This window comes from Saccopteryx bilineata, chromosome 12 (assembly GCF_036850765.1).
Source record: "Saccopteryx bilineata isolate mSacBil1 chromosome 12, mSacBil1_pri_phased_curated, whole genome shotgun sequence".
Classification (NCBI taxonomy): Eukaryota; Metazoa; Chordata; class Mammalia; order Chiroptera; family Emballonuridae; genus Saccopteryx; species Saccopteryx bilineata.
The window spans coordinates 47,181,621-47,199,674 of NC_089501.1; the positions used below are offsets into that span (position 1 = coordinate 47,181,621).

The 18,054-nt window shown below is 38.3% G+C and overlaps 1 protein-coding gene across 3 annotated transcripts in view; it reads right to left on the reverse strand.

Annotated features, from left to right (window-relative positions):
• Positions 1–18,054, reverse strand: part of IPCEF1 (interaction protein for cytohesin exchange factors 1) — a 145,231-nt gene that overhangs the window by 94,097 nt on the left and 33,080 nt on the right. For 2 of the 3 annotated variants that reach the window (XM_066248511.1, XM_066248510.1), the window contains exon 2: positions 5,185–5,228. The exons of the other annotated variant lie outside the window; for it this stretch is intronic. The gene's annotated coding sequence lies outside the window, so the exon portion shown is untranslated. The remainder of the gene's footprint in view (positions 1–5,184; positions 5,229–18,054) is intronic. 3 annotated transcript variants of the gene reach the window in all.

Sequence of the window (18,054 nt, forward strand, 5' to 3'; positions counted from 1 at the left end):
CTGATCCAGCAATACTTTAAAAAACTCATACACTAAGATCAAATGGGATTTATTTCAGAGGTGTAAGGTTAGTACAATACCCATACTACTGAACTTTGGTTGTGTTAAAATTTTATATTATAAATTGTTTTTTAATTAAATAGACATGTTTAATTGTAATTTATATGAACTCATGGATTCAAACTCATAGAATTTCAGATCTGAAACAGGAACGTTTGTTCTAGGGAAGCCAGTATGACATTTACACAAGGTAGTTAGCCCCTTTTCTGAACCACTTATTGGAATGTGATTTTATTAGGAGGCATTGATATTTCTACAGAGTAAAATAAACTAAGGGAGAATGAAATATCTGTCAACAAGAAACCATTTGCTCTCAGAGAAAGCTTATTTCTTCTACCCTCTCCTCCCACTGTCTATAAGCAATAAATGCAAAAAATTAAAAGAAAAAAACCTTTCTGGAAAGTACCCCATTAATTGTAAAAAATTAACCTCAAAACATTTTAAGTTTTTCAGCTATTCCCTATCAGTTTTGGAATTGGGTTCTGTCTCTTAGAAAGCTATCTTCATATTTTGAACCAAATTTTAAAAAGCACAAATGTTATTAACCAGAAAAAATAATAGTTTGAATATTAACCTTCCCTCTTAATCATTTGAAAAACTTGCATATTCTGTTTCAAAGAATAACCACTATATAATTATATCTTCAGCTAGCCAATTCTTTTTTTTAAATTCAGTTGTCCCCATTCTTGTTTGCTTTGGTATATTTTGTGCAAAAAAAAATTAGGAGCTTTCAAGAAGAAACATATGTGGTCATCTATTCATTTACTGCCAGCACACAGAATTTTAACATAGACCTTATTTCAAAACAAGCCAAGAAATCCTCGGAGTTTAAATTGTTTTTCCATTAGAGGTATGAGGCTTGACATCACAGGTTTCTGCTCTGGAAAATGCCCACTGACACTCTGAATCATCTGGAAACATAAATTAGCATTAAGTAGGTCTCAGAACATCACTCTCACAGGCACAGCTAGAAAAAAACAGAATAGGGAAAATATAACCTTGTTTTCAAAATGTATTCACATACAACTTCACAATACTCACTGCCCAGTAGGAGTATGTCAAAATAATTAGACAAGCAGTCTATTCTTAAGGATTTGTACATAAGACGGTATAGCCATTGTGGTAAACAGTATGGTAGTTCTACAAAAAATTAAAAATAGAATTACCATATGATCTTTCAACTCCACTTCTGGGTATATATACAGAAGTATTGGAAGCAGGATCTCAGGTATTTGTGCGTCCATCTTCCTGCTGGCATTATTCACAATAGCCAAAATGTACGAGCAACCCAAGTGTCCATTACTGGATAAATGGATAGGTAAAATGTGGTATATACACACAATAGAATATCATTCAGCTTTAGAAAGGAATGAAATTCTTCAGTAAGCTACAAAATAGATGAACCTTAGGATGCTAAGTCAAATACACCAATCACAAAAAAAAACCAACCAAATATTTTATGATTCCACTTATACGAAATACTTAGATTATTAAAAATCATAAAGATAGAAAACATAATGGTGTTTTCAGGGGATGGGGGAGGAATTAATGGAGAGTTGTGGTTTAACAAAGTATAAAAATGCAATTCTCCAAGATGAAAAGAGTTATGGGAATGGTTGGGGGTGATGGCCTCACAACAGCAGGAATGTATCTATTACCACTGAACCATACACTTTAAAAGGTTCAGATTGTAAATTTTATGGTATGTGTATTTCACCACAGTTTTTTTAAAGTGAAAATTAAAAAAAAACAAAAACAGAATTCTGTGCAGAACTCAAAATAATCATGAAGCCATGAATTTAGTCAAACATAAATTAATACTACATATACACTCTTTGCTCCCACTACAAGCACTTGGACTAAGAACTATGCTTGTAATATATCAGAGTGGCTCTATAAGCAATGGTCCTTTATTTACTATTGTTTAATGAGAATGGTAAAGATGAAGATTATTTATATGCTTTGGCACCAAGTTGGAAGACTTTTTATTGTCCTAGTAGCTGGTTCAAGACTTTCTCTTAGGTAAACACCTAGCTTGGCTCAAAAAAACTACCATCATAAGCCCCCTGTTGTAAAAACTGGGATCCAGAAGTGCAGGAGGCAATGGCAGGAAGATGGCAGATGGAGCCATGAGAATGGAGGAGATCAGTGTGAGGGTAGTGACGCCCACAACATTGGTATAAGCAGAAAGCAGTGGAGAGTCGAGCTTTGCCTTCATGTTGCCTTCAGGTGGAACCAAGACAATAAATACATGCCGACACCTGAAGAAAGAAGTTGTTGGGAATTTGTATAAATCATTGCCAGATGTGCTTCCTTCTTTCAAGGCCATAAATTTGAGAGACTAGTGCCAAATGCACAAAATCTCCAAGACTCAGTCTCAGCTGATGACAGCCGTGTTTATTCATCACCATCATAACTAACATTTATTGAGTGCCTAACTATATGCCAAATATTGTTCTAGGAGTTATATTCATATTAACTCATTAGATCCTCGCACCAGCTTTATGAGATATTATTATGATCTCCAGCTAACAAGTAAGCAAAGTGAGACACGTAAGGGTTAAGTAGTGTGACCCTATTCACACAACTAGTGAGTGCAAGAGACAGGATTCAAACCCAGGCCATCTGATTCAGACCCTGCCTTCTTTACTATTATGTTATGTCCCCATTTCATTTCAAAGCAAGGTTTCTATAAAGCTTAACAAGACTCAAATCATCTAATTTGGTCATTGGTGGCATAGTTGCCTATTATCTTCCATAAAAAGTATCAAGTTTTTTATTACAAAGACCATAGAGTTTATCTAACCCAGTCTTTCAACCAATGCAGGATTCCTTCCTAATACACCTTTTTCTGATGACAAGCCAGTCTTTCTAAATGCCTTTCGTGATGGGGAGACCCCTAATCTGAGGATCAAAAAAATAGTTTACTAGAAATAGTACTTGACAACTTTTGAAGATAATAAAATCCACCCATTGTTGTCAACATCTTAGGGGAACCAGTTTTGTAAATGATCAATGAAAAGTATGAGTATGAAAAGTATCACTTAAAATCCGTCAATGAAACAACTGTTATGGCAAATAAAGCATTCTTTACTAGAGTAGGCAACATAGGAATCTTGATGAGTCAATACAATCTGTCTCATCAACAAATGCTTATCTTAGTACAGTCATTGTGGAAATAATAGGAGTGTATATATTTAAAGACATCTGAACAGCTAAGATACACACCAAAGCTAATGTATTTTTTGATAGCAAGTTAGACAACCAGAACCATGGGTTTTAACAACTACCAAAGGAAAACAGTCACCGAAGAGAATGATGGCAACTAATGGGCCATCAGTAACAATGTTTCAAAGACAATTTCAAGAAAAATTAAAAGTGATAGGAAGTATATCCTGGGGAAAATACTGATTATTATCGCTGTTGTTTAGCTCATAGAGAAAAACAGAACTTAAAATAACATACTAATATTTTGGAAACAGAATTTCAGTTATATCCATACAGTCACCAAAGAATGTCCTTCATAGATAGCTGTGAAAAAAAATGCTTCCTTTGCCTTCCCCAGCAAGTTTATGGCTCTATATTATCTTTAAAAAGAGTTAAACCAAACAAAAAATGTATTTCCCAGTCAGGAACTAAAATGTATAATTTTTTTCAAATCATTTTACAAATAGAAAGTTGAAGGAATCATGAGAGAAATTACATACATTCAAAGAACTCCACTCTTGTCCAGAACATTAGTTTTAAACTTTAAAAGCAAGAACATCTTAAGATTATTTTATTTTTATATTATATTATTAATAAATTTATATCAGTAAATTCCTCTTGTCTAGACCATTTAGCTCACTATTGGGAATCTAAACACATAGTTGCTTTTATAAAAAATATTTTTTATATAAGTATAATTCTATGATACTTAGATAATTATGATATATTCCTTATCACTGAGGGAGTCAATAAAGATAATTCCATAAACAATTTGTTTTACTAAACAGCTCTCCTACCAAAAAGTAATCACCACCACAAATCCATTTTCAAGGAAAATTCAGAGAATCAGATATAGTTGGTTATTTATCAGTACTATTAGTTTTGGTCCACATTAATCTTAACCAAGCAATAAATATAACTAGATTATTATAATTAGACTGACAAATTAGGATAACAAAGTAGAGTATAGGCCAGTGGTGGGATTCAAATAATTTAACAACCTGTTCTCTGCCCAAATGACCTAATGACCAAATGACTTGTAACCCCCTGGTTGTTTGGCGCTTTTTCTCTTTACATTATATGTGTGTTTACTAAAGTAGCAAACATGAGGGAATTAAAGTGTAGTATTTCATCAAAGATATAACGAGTTCTATGAAATGAATAAATAAATATTACAAGCATAGTTCCATCACCTATGGACAGAACGAACATTACTACGGGCACTTAGAATACGCTGTTGCACAGATGAATGTTAAAAAAGAGTAAGGAGGCCCTGGCCGCTTGGCTCAGCGGTAGAGCGTTGGCCTGGCGTGCGGGGGACTCTGGTTCGATTCCCGGCCAGAGCACACAGGAGAAGCGCCCATTTGCTTCTCCACCCCCACTCCCTCCTTCCTCTCTGTCTCTCTCTTCCCCTCCCGCAGCCAAGGCTCCATTGGAGCAAGTATGGCCTGGGTGCTGGGGATGGCTCCTTGGCCTCTGCCCCAGGCGCTAGAGTGGCTCTGGTCATGGCAGAGCGACGCCCAGGATGGGCAGAGCATCGCCCCCTGGTGGGCAGAGCGTCGCCCCTGGTGGGCGTGCCGGGTGGATCTCGGTCGGGCGCATGCGGGAGTCTGTCTCTCCCTGTTTCCAGCTTCAGAAAAATACAAAAAAAATTAATTAATTAAAAATAAATTAAAAAAAAAAGAGTAAGGAGTGTAAATTTGTGATTTCTACATTGGGCATCTGCCCAGGCTCCCACGTTAGGCAGAACCCTGATGACGAGCGCCACTTTAACAACCAGTTCTTCAAACTCAACAAAAGGTTAGGTACGGGTTCTACCGAACTGGTGCGAACCAGCCGAATCCCATCACTGGTCTAGGCCTTTCGGGTCATAAATATCACTACCAAATTAATTTTGAAGAATTCTCAGTTACATACCAAGAGCCTACGAGCTTCTTTGTCCTGGTTCTATTGCCTCTGATCTGTACAAGAAAAAGACAAGACAGGGGGTCATGAGATTTCTACCTGGACTCAGCTGCATAGGAGGGAAACTCCTGAGGCGACAGAATAGTGACTTGGTCATCATAATAGTGACCCAGTGTCTCCCCGGTGTCTCCTCTGCCTGCAGAAGGAAAAAGAAAGCTCTATCTCATAGAAAAAAAAGAAGACCTGAGTACTAAACTAGCAGGAAACCATTAAACTGAGGTTCCCCAGAATTCAATATTTTCTAAAAGATTAAGTGAAAATAATGTTCTAATCCTTCTGAACACTCTTCAAGATACATTTTTACTTTGTTTTTAAATACAGGCATACCTTGCATTATTGTGCATCACTTTATTGCACTTTGTAGATATTGTGTGTTTGTTTTTACAAATTGAATGTTTGTGGCAACTCTGGGCTGAGCAAGTAAGTCCATTGGCGCCATTTTTCCAACAGGCTCAGATGATGATTAGCATTTTTAAGCAATAAAGTATTTTTTAAATTAAAGTAGGTACAGTGTTGTTTTAAACATAATGTTATTGCTCAGTTAATAGAATACAGTATAGCGCAAATATAACTTTCATATGCACTGGGAAACCAAAAAATTCATTGAGATGTTCACTTTATTATGGTGGTTTGGAACCAAACCAGCAATATTTCTGAGGCATGCCAGTACCTTGAAAGAATGCAAAAGGATTTAGAACATCCATCTGTTTTCCTGGAATTTCGCCATGGGAAAATGTTTCATATTAGTAATAATAATTCCACTTAATGCCTAAACCTAAACCATACATTTAAAAAATACAGATTTTAAAAAAAAAATCTTTATTTTTAAAAGCAGTTCTAGTCTTACAGTAAAATGGAGAGGAAGGTGCAGATATGTAGGAGGTGACTCTGCACCAGTATAAATGGCAGTTAACTGCAGAGCAAGGGTTAGTTGGAGACAGGAGATCTTGGAGTGTGTTGGCCATGGAGAGACCCTGGCCTGGGTTACTCAAGTGCATGTGCGCAGGACTCTTGGAGGAATGCCTGTAAGAACCAAATGTCCTTTGTGATCGATAAGCTCGGAGACTCTGACTCCTCTTGTGTCCTTGTTCATGAAAAGAAACAGTAGATGTGCAGGGTTGGGGATGAAACGGATGGGAAAAACGGCTTGTGTAACTTTCTAGTTTTAACTGCTGAGCTACGACTTTTGGAACTCAATAAATATGCAGAGGTGCTGTTCCTTGGGGCTGGATCCCCCTAAGAGTTCCAGTCCTCTGCACGTTGTACATATCATCCAGGGTGTCTTTTGCCTCGCGAGTCCCGACAGTGAAGAAATTCATAACGCAGATATGTCCCGTATTCCTCCTTCCCCAACATATGCACTGCCTCCCTCCTTATCAACATTACTTACCAGAATGCTACTTTTTTTTTTTTTTACCGAGGATGAGCCTACACTAACACATAATAATTACCCAGGGTCTATAGGATGTTTAGTGCTATCATGTTTTTGTTTTAATTTGCATTTCCCTGGTGGCATAAAATGTGGAGCATCTTTTCATTTGCAAGTTGCCATCTGTATATCTTCGTTGGTGATGTGTCTGTTAAGGTATTGGCCAATTTTTTAATTGGATTGTTTGTTTTCTTATTGTTGAGTATTAAGAGTTCTTTGTATTACTTGGGTAATAGTCCATTAGCATATGTGTCTTTTGCAAATATTTTCTCCCAGTCTGTGGCTTGTCTCCTAATTGTCTTTATATTGTTTTTTACAGAGTACTTTTTAATTTTAATGCAGTACCGCTTCTCATTTATTTCTTTCATAGATTGTGCATAGATTGTGGTTTTGATGTATCTACAAAAGCATCACCATACTCAAGGTCATCTTGGTTGTCTCCTATGTTATCAGTAAGGAGTTTTATAGTTTTGTGTTTTACATTTAAGTCTACAATCCATTCTGAGTTAAACAGTGTAAAGTATGTGTTTAAATTCAGTTTGTGCATGTGATGTTCAGTTGTTCAACACAACTTGTTGCTCCATTGTATTGTCTTTGCTCCTTTGTCAAAGATCAATTGACTATATTTATGGGGGTTTATTTCTTGACTCTATTCTGTTCCGTTGAATTATTGTCTATTTTTTTTTAGATTTTTTTATTTATTCATTTTTGAGAGAGGAGAGAAAGAAAGACAAGAGGGGGAGGAGGAAGCATCAACTCCCATATGTGCCTTGATCAGGCAAGCCCAGGGTTTTGAACTGGTGACCTCAGTGTTCCAAGTCGATGCTTTTATCCACTGCGCCACCACAGGTCAGGCAAACTATTGTCTATTTTTGCCAATACCCCATAGTCTCGACTACTGAAATTTTACAGTAAGTCTTGAAATTGAGTAGCATCAGCACTCCAACATTGTTCTTCCTTTTCAACATTGTTTTGGCTATTGTACATTTTTATCTCTTCATATAAGCTTTATACCCAGTTTGCCAATATTCATAAAATAAACTGCTGACATTTTAATTATGATTATATTGAATCTATAGGTCAAATAGGAAGAACTGACATTTTGACAATATTGTCTTCCTATCCATAAACATGGAATATCTTTCCATTTATTTAGTTCATTTTAGTTTATTCATCAGAGTTTCATTGTTTTTCTCATTTAGACCTTGTATATATCTTGTTAGATATATACATAAGTATTTCATTATTGGATGTATTAATGCAAATGGTATTGTGTTTTCAATTTCAAATTCTACCTGTTTATTTCTGGTATATAAGAAAGCAACCAATTTTTGTATATTAACTTTGTATCCTACAATCTTGCTATAATTGTTTCTTAGTTTCAGGAAGTTTTCTTTGTTGATCTTTTGAATTTTCTGCATAGATGATTATGTCATCTGCAAACAAAGACAGCTGTATGTGTTCCTTCTCCATGTATATTCCTTCTATTTTCTTTTCTTGCCTTATTGCATCAGCTAGAACTTCCAGTATGATGTTGAAAAGGGGTGGTGAGGAGGTTTCCTTGCCTGTACCTGATCTAGGGGGAAAGCTTCAAGTTCTTATTGTTAAGTATCATGCTAAGTATAGGTGTTGTGTGATCGCTCTTATCAATTTGAGAAAGTTCCCCTCTCTTCATAGTTTACTGAGAGTTTTTTATCATGATGGGGTTTTGGATTTTGTCACATGTTTTTTTCTGTATATATTAATATAATCATGTGATTCTTTTGTAGTCTGTTAGTGTGATGGCTTACAGTAATTCATTTTCAAATGTTGAACTAGCCATGTATACCTAAAATAAATCACAACTTGCATTCAATACCATAAATTTCTTCAAGAATTACTTTAACTGCAAAATTATTTTTTTCTAAACCTATATATTTGTATCTAACAATAAAAGGAGATGGTTGAAAAACATGATCTGTAAAGGACATTTCTCAAGATTTGTTTTTTTAATGCAATTTTTTGAGTACTTGGTTTTTATAATTTTTTAATTTTTCTCCAACTTTTTATTTTGAAAATGTTGAAGACTATAGAAAAGCTGCAGGAACAGTTAACAAGGAACATATGGACAGTCTTCAGCAAGATTCCCGAATTATGACCATTTTGCCCCATTTGCTTTATCTCTCTGTCTGGGTGTGTATATATTTTGCCAAACCATTTGAGAATTATTTGTAGATATAAATATGTTTCACCCCTAAATACTTTAGAATGTACCTCCTAAGAACAAATATTCTGGCATAACTACATGGTGATCACACTGGAGAATTTTAAAGGGTACAATACAATTATCTAATATGCAGTTCAAATTTCCCCACTTGCCTCAGTCAAGTTCTTTTAATTCTGGGAGATTTATATTTTATTTCAAATCCACATTTAATCAAAGATCATTATTATATACAGTGTTGGGCAGAAGTAGGTTTACAATTGCTCTTACAGAAAATAATTAATAAATCATAATACAAGAATAAATTCTTGTGCTTCATGTACTCAATACTGTAAATCCACCTTTGCCCCAGTCTGTAAATTGGTGTGTGTATATAGTTCTTTTTGACTTTGATGATCAACATCTTTGTAGAGTCCATACCAGTTGCTTTGCATAATGTCCCTCAAACTGGACATTTGTTTAATTGTTTCCTTACAATTACACTAGGTTAAATATTTTTGGCAGAGGTACACAATGTGAATTTGGAATGCTCTCTTTGTTTTAATATATTAGGAAAAGCACAAAACAGGTTGGATTAACATTGTCTTACAATCATTCAATAACACTTAATGACTGTCTCCTATAAAGTAAATTTAGTGATACAACCTGCAATTTATAAAATGCTTTGACATAAATTTATTCAATTTGTTCAACAACCCCATAAGGTATTTTTAATTATTTTTCATCTTTTCTTTTTCAATAGAAATTTATCCAAGCTTATATAACCAGTAAGACTACTTCTGCAGCCAAAATTTAAGTACAGAAATACTATAAATATTATTCAGTAAGAAACCCTCTGTTTTCATGTCAAAAGAACATTGTTTCTCTTATATCATACAACCTTCACTCCATATTGTTCAAACTTTGTGCCTTACAGCTCTAGTATTCTTATTTTAAATTACAAGGCAATGTGATATTACACTTTATTTAAACATTTTCCAACTATAATGATTTGAAATTACACTAAACTAGAAATAATGTAAAAATAGATGAATGTTAGCTGTATTGAATGCCAAGCCACTGGCTTTTGTTCATGTTGATGTCTTTGTATTTGGTGTCCCTACTAATACACCAGCTCTTCTTTTCTCCCCAGACAAGATTTTATATCACTTTCTTCTACTCTCCAAAGCAGTGAAATCAGCATTGTTCCATTATATGATAATCAGCATTTGTATAAGAATGTCTTAGCATACTAAACTAGTGTGTGTGTGTGTGTGTGTGTGTGTGTGTGTCTGTGTCTGTGTCTGTCTGTCTCTGTGTGTGTCTGTGTGTTTACATTGGACCTCACAATCCCAGTATTTAGTTTAGGGTCAAAAAAAGTTAAGAGTATCAGTATATATAATTGATGAGTAACCAATAGCATGAATGTCTAAGAAGACATTCCAGCCAGAAAGAGCACAAACCGGTTTTCTCATTCTGTATGTCAAGGGCACTGATACAGATAAAAGCCAGACAACTTTCAGAGTAATACTGAAATTTAAAAAGGAATTCCAAGTGCAGGCAAGGGTGACTGCAGATGCTTATCTGGAATCCAGACTCAGATATACTATCTAAACCATTCTGGGCTTGGAGAGATCTTAGAGAAATAGGGTGTTATTTTCCACAGATAAAAACTACTTTATCACCTCCAGAAAGCCTCAAGCTGAGATGAGAGACCAAAGTCCATTTACTCTTTCATCCATGCACCACTTCCCTAACACTCAGTGATTTGAATATTTCATTTCACAGTAAGAGTAGTTTCAAATGCCTGAATAATGAGTGTGATATCATTGTCCTTCAGTTCAATTTCATAATAAAGCAGAGACATAATCCTGAAACTACCCAAAGAACAAAACTCTCCTTTAAACTTTCATACAGTTCTGTAAGTGTAACATTATTTTCTTGAGAATTGGCATATTATGCGCCTCCTAAGAAGAAAAATTTATATTTTTATTCTAGGAAAAGTATTATTCTCATTCTTCATTTGAATTCATTTTCTCCATCAAATACAGTGAAGGAAGATGCATCGGATGATTATGCCTTGGCTATATAAATTATAGCCAGACAGAAAAAGTGATGAAGAGTATTTCAGCTCTGAAGTCTTTAATAGAACATTTATCATTCGTTTTTCTTCACCAGCCCTTGACAGAATCTTATTATCTTCAAATAACAGTAAGAGAGACTGCCTGCAGTTAATTTGATCACTCTGATTTCCTAAGAAATAAAGACTGATGTCTATTGAAAATTATTCTAATTATGTCTTTGAAAAGTAGTTCAAAACTGTTAAAATTACTACTTTCAATATTACATTAACCTTCACCGGGGTTATTAGTTATTCTCCCAATCTTAGAGCAAAAAAGTGACATTACTGTTCAATCTTTTTATTCAGTAAAAATTCAGCTCTGAGCTGTCACAATTATTTTTATTATTTTTATTTTATTATTGACTTTTTTAGAGAGAGGAGAGAGGAAGATAGAGAAGAAGCAAAAAGCATCAACTCATAGTTGTTGCTCCCAGCATGTCCCTTGACCAGGCAAGCCCAGGGTTTCAAACTGGCAACCTCAGCATTCCAGGTCGACGCTTTATCCATTACACCATTACAAGTTAGGCTGTCAAAATTATTTTTACAAACTTTGCTCAAATTTAATCTACTTAAGGTTTAAATTAACCCTGTTGTAATACACCCTAAGATGCAATTTCTCAGCTTAAAAGCAAAACAAAAAAAAAAAAAAACAAAAAAAAAACACATGGCAACAATTCATTTTATTGAATTACATAAAACCAACCTAAACACTGCAAAATAAGTAGAAGATAAGTCGAGACGTATCACACAAAAATGGCAATGATGAAATAACAGTAGCCAACATTTATTAGGCCTGATTATCATTTCATTTACACCAGTGTGTTCTAAATGCTGTACACACAGGACTCATTCAGTTTTCAGAACAGCCCTGTGAAGGTGATCCTGTCTCCATTCCCATTTCACAGATGAAGATGACCCTGAAATCTGCTGCTGCAGCTGGTGTCCTTGGTCCGTGGACAGCTGCCACCCCACTGCTCCTGGCTGGCTGCTTGTACTGCCCCAGCCTCCTCCAGACACTCCCGTACACACAGCGGTTTCTGTTGAGTACTTCAACGAGGGATCTCCACAGTGACCATAGCTTTCCCTCTAGGACCCACAGACACTCTAGAAGAGGGACTGGGTGGGGAGGGCACAGGTCAGGGAGGGTCTGTGTTGGCAACCTCTGCACCCACAGGCATACCTCCTCCAACCCTGCCAGACTTCTTTACTCATCTTAGCTTTTCCTAGGGCTCTCCATCCAATCCAGCTCCCTTGGGGGTCTCCAATCCATCAGTCAAGTCTGTAATGTCTAAACCAGTGGTCCCCAACCTTTTTTGGGCCACAGACCGGTTTAATGTCAGAAAATATTTTCACGGACCGGCCTTTAGGGTGGGACGGATAAATGTATCACGTGACCAAGACAAGCGTCAAGAGTGAGTCTTAGACGGATGTAACAGGGAATCTGGTCATTTTTTAAAAATAAAACATCGTTCAGACTTAAATATAAATAAAACAGAAATAAGTTATTTATTCTTTCTCTGTGGACCGGTACCAAATGGCCCACAGACGGTACCGGTCCGCGGCCCGGGGATTGGGGACCACTGGTCTAAACCACAACTGCAGAAAAGCTTAGCCTCTCTTCCCCAGGGCTCTTGGACCACACACACTGCATCTGGCCTTGCCTCCCTGTCCCAGGCTCCCCTGAAGGGCTCTGTGGTTCACTGAACACTCTGCGCCAGCCAGGAGGTGACCCTGCCTTGAAGGCACAAGCACATTAGCAGCTGGGTGGCTGCAGCCCAGCACTGCAGATCATGTGGGTGGACTCTGGTCCTGACACATTCAAAATACCATGCTCCAAATTATTAGTTCTATAAAGGAGGCAAAACTCATGTCTCTTCAACTTTTTTGAGGGGGGGAGTGTTTTGTTTTTGTTTTTGTTTGTGACAGAAACAGAGAAAGAGACAGAGCGAGAGAGAGACAGACAGACAGACAGGTAGGGAGATGAGAAGCATCTATTCTTCATTGCAGCACCTTAGTTGTTCATTGATTGCTTTCTCATATGTGCCTTGACCGGGGGGCTACAGCAGACCAGTGACCCCCTTGCTCAAGCCAGTGACCTGGAGCTTCAAGCCAGCGACCATGGAGTCATGTCTATGATCCCACGCTTAAGCCTGCAACCCCACACTCAAGCTGGTGAGCCTGCCCTCAAGCCAGCGACCTCGGGGTCTCAAACCTGGGTCCTCTGCATCCCAGTCCGACACTCTATCCACTGTGCCACCACCTGGTCAGGCCTGTTTTGATTCTTGATATGCTGTGAACTCCATATACATGTGATGAAGATGAAGAGAAGTACAGGGAGAAACAAAAGAAAGAAAAAAAGAGGGAAAAGAAGGAAAGAGGCCTTTGGTGCGAGCAATTTTGATGGTGTGCCCTTGTAGAACGTTTGACAAGCTAGGGCCAGGCAGCAGGAGCGGGGAGAGGGACCTGCCATGGACGAGGACACAAAGAAGGTAAGAGAATACCAAGGACAAGACTCACTTCTCGGCTTTTCACTCCCTGCTCATCAGCCCCACTTCAAGCTCCACTCTACACCCTAAAGATAGCCATGAGCAATCCATCTGTGTCAACTCTCTGCACCTAGGAAGCCTGTCCTTCTGTAGTTCTCTTTGACCAGAAAGTTCCGCATAAACGCTATTTCCCTAAGGACCAGTGTCAGAGGTTTGGGATGAAGGCAAAGGAACATCAAAGTGAAAGAGCTCCCCTCCCACCCCTTCATGATGGTGGGGGGGGGGGTGAGTTGGATGCAGATGCGAAATGTATATCAAGTCAATAAAGCTTTCTAAAGTCACCAGATTTCTAGTTGATTGAGTTTTCTTGCATAGAGCAGTCTCCTGATTTACCACTCCTACTTTAGGCAATTTTTAAAATATTTTTCCATTGAGGGAGAGAGAAGGAGAAAGAGAGGGGGGAAGAGAGAGAGAAGGAAAGAGAGAGATAAAGAAAAGCTTCAACTCATCTCTCTACTCAACTAAGTACTCTCATTGGTTGCTTCTCATATGTGCGCTGAGTGGGGATTGAACTGTCAACTGTGGCATGCAAGGATGAAGCTTTATCCACTGAGCCACCCAGTTAAACCTAAAATTGATATGTATGTCTGACAACAGTACCTAGTAATGAGCAATGGAAGGTATAAAGCCAGCAGGCACAGCCAGGGCCACCATCAGAGCAGCCTGGTCCATGCAGGTTCGCATTGGATTCGGACAGTTGGTAAAGAAACAACGGAGCCAAAAACTGATGGGCTGTCATCTTTAATTCTAGCTTGCACCCGGCGGGCAAGTAAAAATATACACTGGGCTCCAAAACCCACTCACATTCAGTGCTCACAAAGCCACTGACTTATCCAAGTTTCCTAGAATCAAAGGTTTCTAGCTCACCAGCCTTATTCTCCCCAGTTCCCCATCTCCTTCCTTATCCCAGATACAAACTCTGCACAAACTGGCATCTCACTCAGCACTCCACCATCTTGGCTGCTTTTCCTGGCCTCCTCCACGTGGCCTCCTTCCACTGCTGGCTCTACTCTCTCTGCTCTCTCATGCTATTCTCAGGAACCAAGAGGGCAAGCTCCCGCTCCGTCCCCATTTTATAGTGTAGAAATCCAAACTCTTAATCCAATATACAAAATAGGGAAGTCTCTAATACAAAGTCACTTCTCTGAGGCATGATTGGATTGTACCACCCCACATCAAAAAAGGGTAGGAAAGGCTTAATCCCAAAACCAAGCCCCAGGCTACAAGGATTCTGCCTGCCTTTAGCCCACCCCTACACACATTAATATCACCTGGGTGACGGCCTCCTCGTGGGCAGCGTAATCTTTAACAAAGTGAGCATAATACATTTTATCTGCCCAACAGAAGGGACAGGGTATATTCAGGACCTGTGTTCACCACGCTCTTACTCCAAGGTTGGCTCTGCCAGTACAACAGTATCTATTATAATTTTTTATGAACAAAATTATTTTTTATATTAAAATCACATATTTTTATTATTATAAACCTAAAAATGCCTATAATCCTGAAATCCAGAGATACCACTCTTGTGTATTTTCAGCTCTATTTTCTTCTATTCATTTGGAAAATTTGTAGTGTAACTAGGGTACTCTACATCTACAGCTTGGTGTCATCTTAGACCTCTGCACAGATGGGGACTAGAGCTAATATTTGAGCTACTTAACAAGTCACAGGGAGATTCTCTAATCACAGCAGAGGTCCTGACATGCCTTCCGCTCACTCTGTCAGGCATGTACGAGGTTCTGGCCAGCACTCTAATGAGCCGTGATCTCTGAACAGCATTCTTTTCTTATCTCAGTTTTGGGCACAGGTCCCAGGATGCAGAATAATGGGAGAGTTCACATGGACATGTTCAGTGTTTGAAAACCAGCAAGTAAAGCACCAAAGTGATTTGAGGACAAGACCGGGGAGACTTTTATGGCTCAGTGACTGAGAAAATCTCAAATATGTCATTGGTTAAAATTATGAGTTCGTTCAAGGAATGAGCAACATAAATGGCAGAATGCAAAGATTATTTAACTCCAAATTCCCTGCTAAAAAGGTAACATAAAATTCAGGCTCATCTGACTCAATTTTACAGAACTATGAACAAATTTTTCATATAAAAAAATCTAAGGACACATTAAAAAATACATTTTAATATTTCATATATGTGCCACTATTAACAATTTCTCAAACCGTTCCCAAAATGTCTTTTTAGAGTTGGTGGCGGAGAACTTCTTACTAATGACTTAAACTCAATTTAAGCCAACAGCTTATCTTTAACTTCCCAAACACTTCATGAGCTATTAGAGTCAATTATATAATCTCAAATCAAGAGCATGTTTTTTGTGATGATATAAGAAACAGATTGTGCCCAGTTCATTCAACTGAAAATGGATGCGAATCCAAAGAAAGCAGAAAAAATGGAGAGCAACTTTCCTTTAAAGAATGAAGAATTATTAAGGGTTTCTGTTGGTCAAATAAGTTTGTAAATATGATATATATGTTTGCTCGCTTATAGTTTGCATTGGATGTGGGAGACAGGCTGTAAGCAGAGTTGTTATAGCCTAAGGCTTAGTTTTAAGACTAAGCCTTTCCCACCCTTTTAGTACTAAGATCTTTTCAAAACTAAGCTTTTCCCCACACCCTTGACCATTGCATGATGTGGGGTGGTGCACTCTCATGAGGAATCCCATTATGCCTCAAATAAGTGACTTTGTATCAGAGACTTCCTTGTTTGTATATTGGATTAAAGGTTTTGATTTCTACACTATAAAATGGAGCTCATGCTGGAGGAGAAAAGCAAAAGGCCACGTGGAGAAGGCCAAGAGAAGCAGCCAAGATGGCAGAGCGCTGAAGGAGAAGCCAGTTTGTGCAGAGTTTGTGCAGAGAGAAGGAGATGGGGAACAGAGGTGAATAAGGCTGGTGAGGTAGAAACCTTTGATTCTAGGAATACTCAGATACGTCAGTGGCTTTGGGAGCCCTGCATGGAAAGGGAAGTGTTTTCCCACTGTGTGTATTTCTTACACGCCGGGTGCAAGCTAGGATCAAAGCTAATGGCCCACCAGTTCTTGGCTCTGTTGTTTCATTACCGTCTGTCCGAATCAAATGAGAACCTGCACGGGCCAGGCAGCTGTGATGGTGGCCGTGGCTACTGGCTTTACAGTTTCGTCTTCCAACAGAGAACGAGTAACCCCTATAGAAGTTTCCAGCATCAGCAGCTCACACACACCCGTGCAAACACATGTACAGTCAAAGGAAGAAAGCACATCAGTGTGTCTGTTTGTCTCAGTACTTCATCTCTGAAGCTCTCAGGAAACAGTGCTTCTACTTGCACAGAAAGTAGCGAACCCTCGTGACTTAAAATGCTCTGGGCAGCGCCGGAGTAGGCTGCAGAGAGGAGAGCACGCAGGACGGCTGAGTTCTGAGAGCAGGCATGGCCAGAGACAGAAACACTTGCTTTGTAGTTCATGGGGGAAATGTACGTTGCTGGCAGTCTCATCTTTGTCTACTTAAGTCACTGTTAGATGTTTGAGCACAGTAATAGCTCCCAGGAACACTCTACTACATCCAACTGGCCAATTCACTTGGCGCGGAGATAATGGCTGGCTCAGGGCCAGAAGTCACATTGCAATATAAACAGGTCCTGTGTGTCCCTGTGCCTGTGGGGAGCAAAGAGAAACAAAGTTTCTAATGAAGGGAACTAAAATTAAATTTAGGGGAAGCTCTTCCCAATTTTAAAGCTCATAGCTAAAAGAAACGTGAAAGAAATACCAGAAAATTTACATTTCTGGTAACAAACTGTGATGGCAAAAGAAGTTTTTTTATGCAATCAGTAAAAATGAAAAGCAAGTCTGATCATAGCCAAAAGCAAGGCTAGAGGACAGACTGGTTTATCTTCCTAAACCCTTAGAGAAAGTGACTTTCCAAAACCACTGTCATAGGAAGAGGCAACCCAATATGCCGCCAAAACATAGGGGGATAATTAGAGATGTGTCAGGCAGTTCATTTTTAAATTATCTCATTTTTCTGAATGTTTCCGATATTGTGTCAGCTTTTTAAATTTTGAAATTTATTTTTACTGTTGTGTTTTTTAAAATATTAAGTTTCTTACAACTCTCTTTGTATTCTTGTATTATTTTTCCTTTAAAAAAAAAAAGACCTTTAAAATTCTGTAAGCTTTGGGCCCCACAAAATCTGGGTCCACCCCGGGTTTCTCTAATACCCCGTGTTACAGCTCGGCCTCAGTTGGACTAGGGCAAATGATGGGATGGGGGTGGGGGTTACTGTGTCCACCTTTGGGCCATTATCTCCTATGGACATTCAACGGTGAAAGCCAGAAATTTGCAAGGTCCTCCACAGGACAAGGGAATCTTGAGCACAAGAGTTGAAGCTATATGATATCGGCACCCCTCGATCCTTGAAATATTAGTGTTGTGTTTTGTTCAACATACCTGCGGGTTTCCTGTTCTCCAAGCTCTTAAAGCATTTGTTTAATCTGCAGCACAGAATAGCTGCATTCCCCCAGTCGCCAGGAGCCTTAAATCCGACTGGCTGCTTC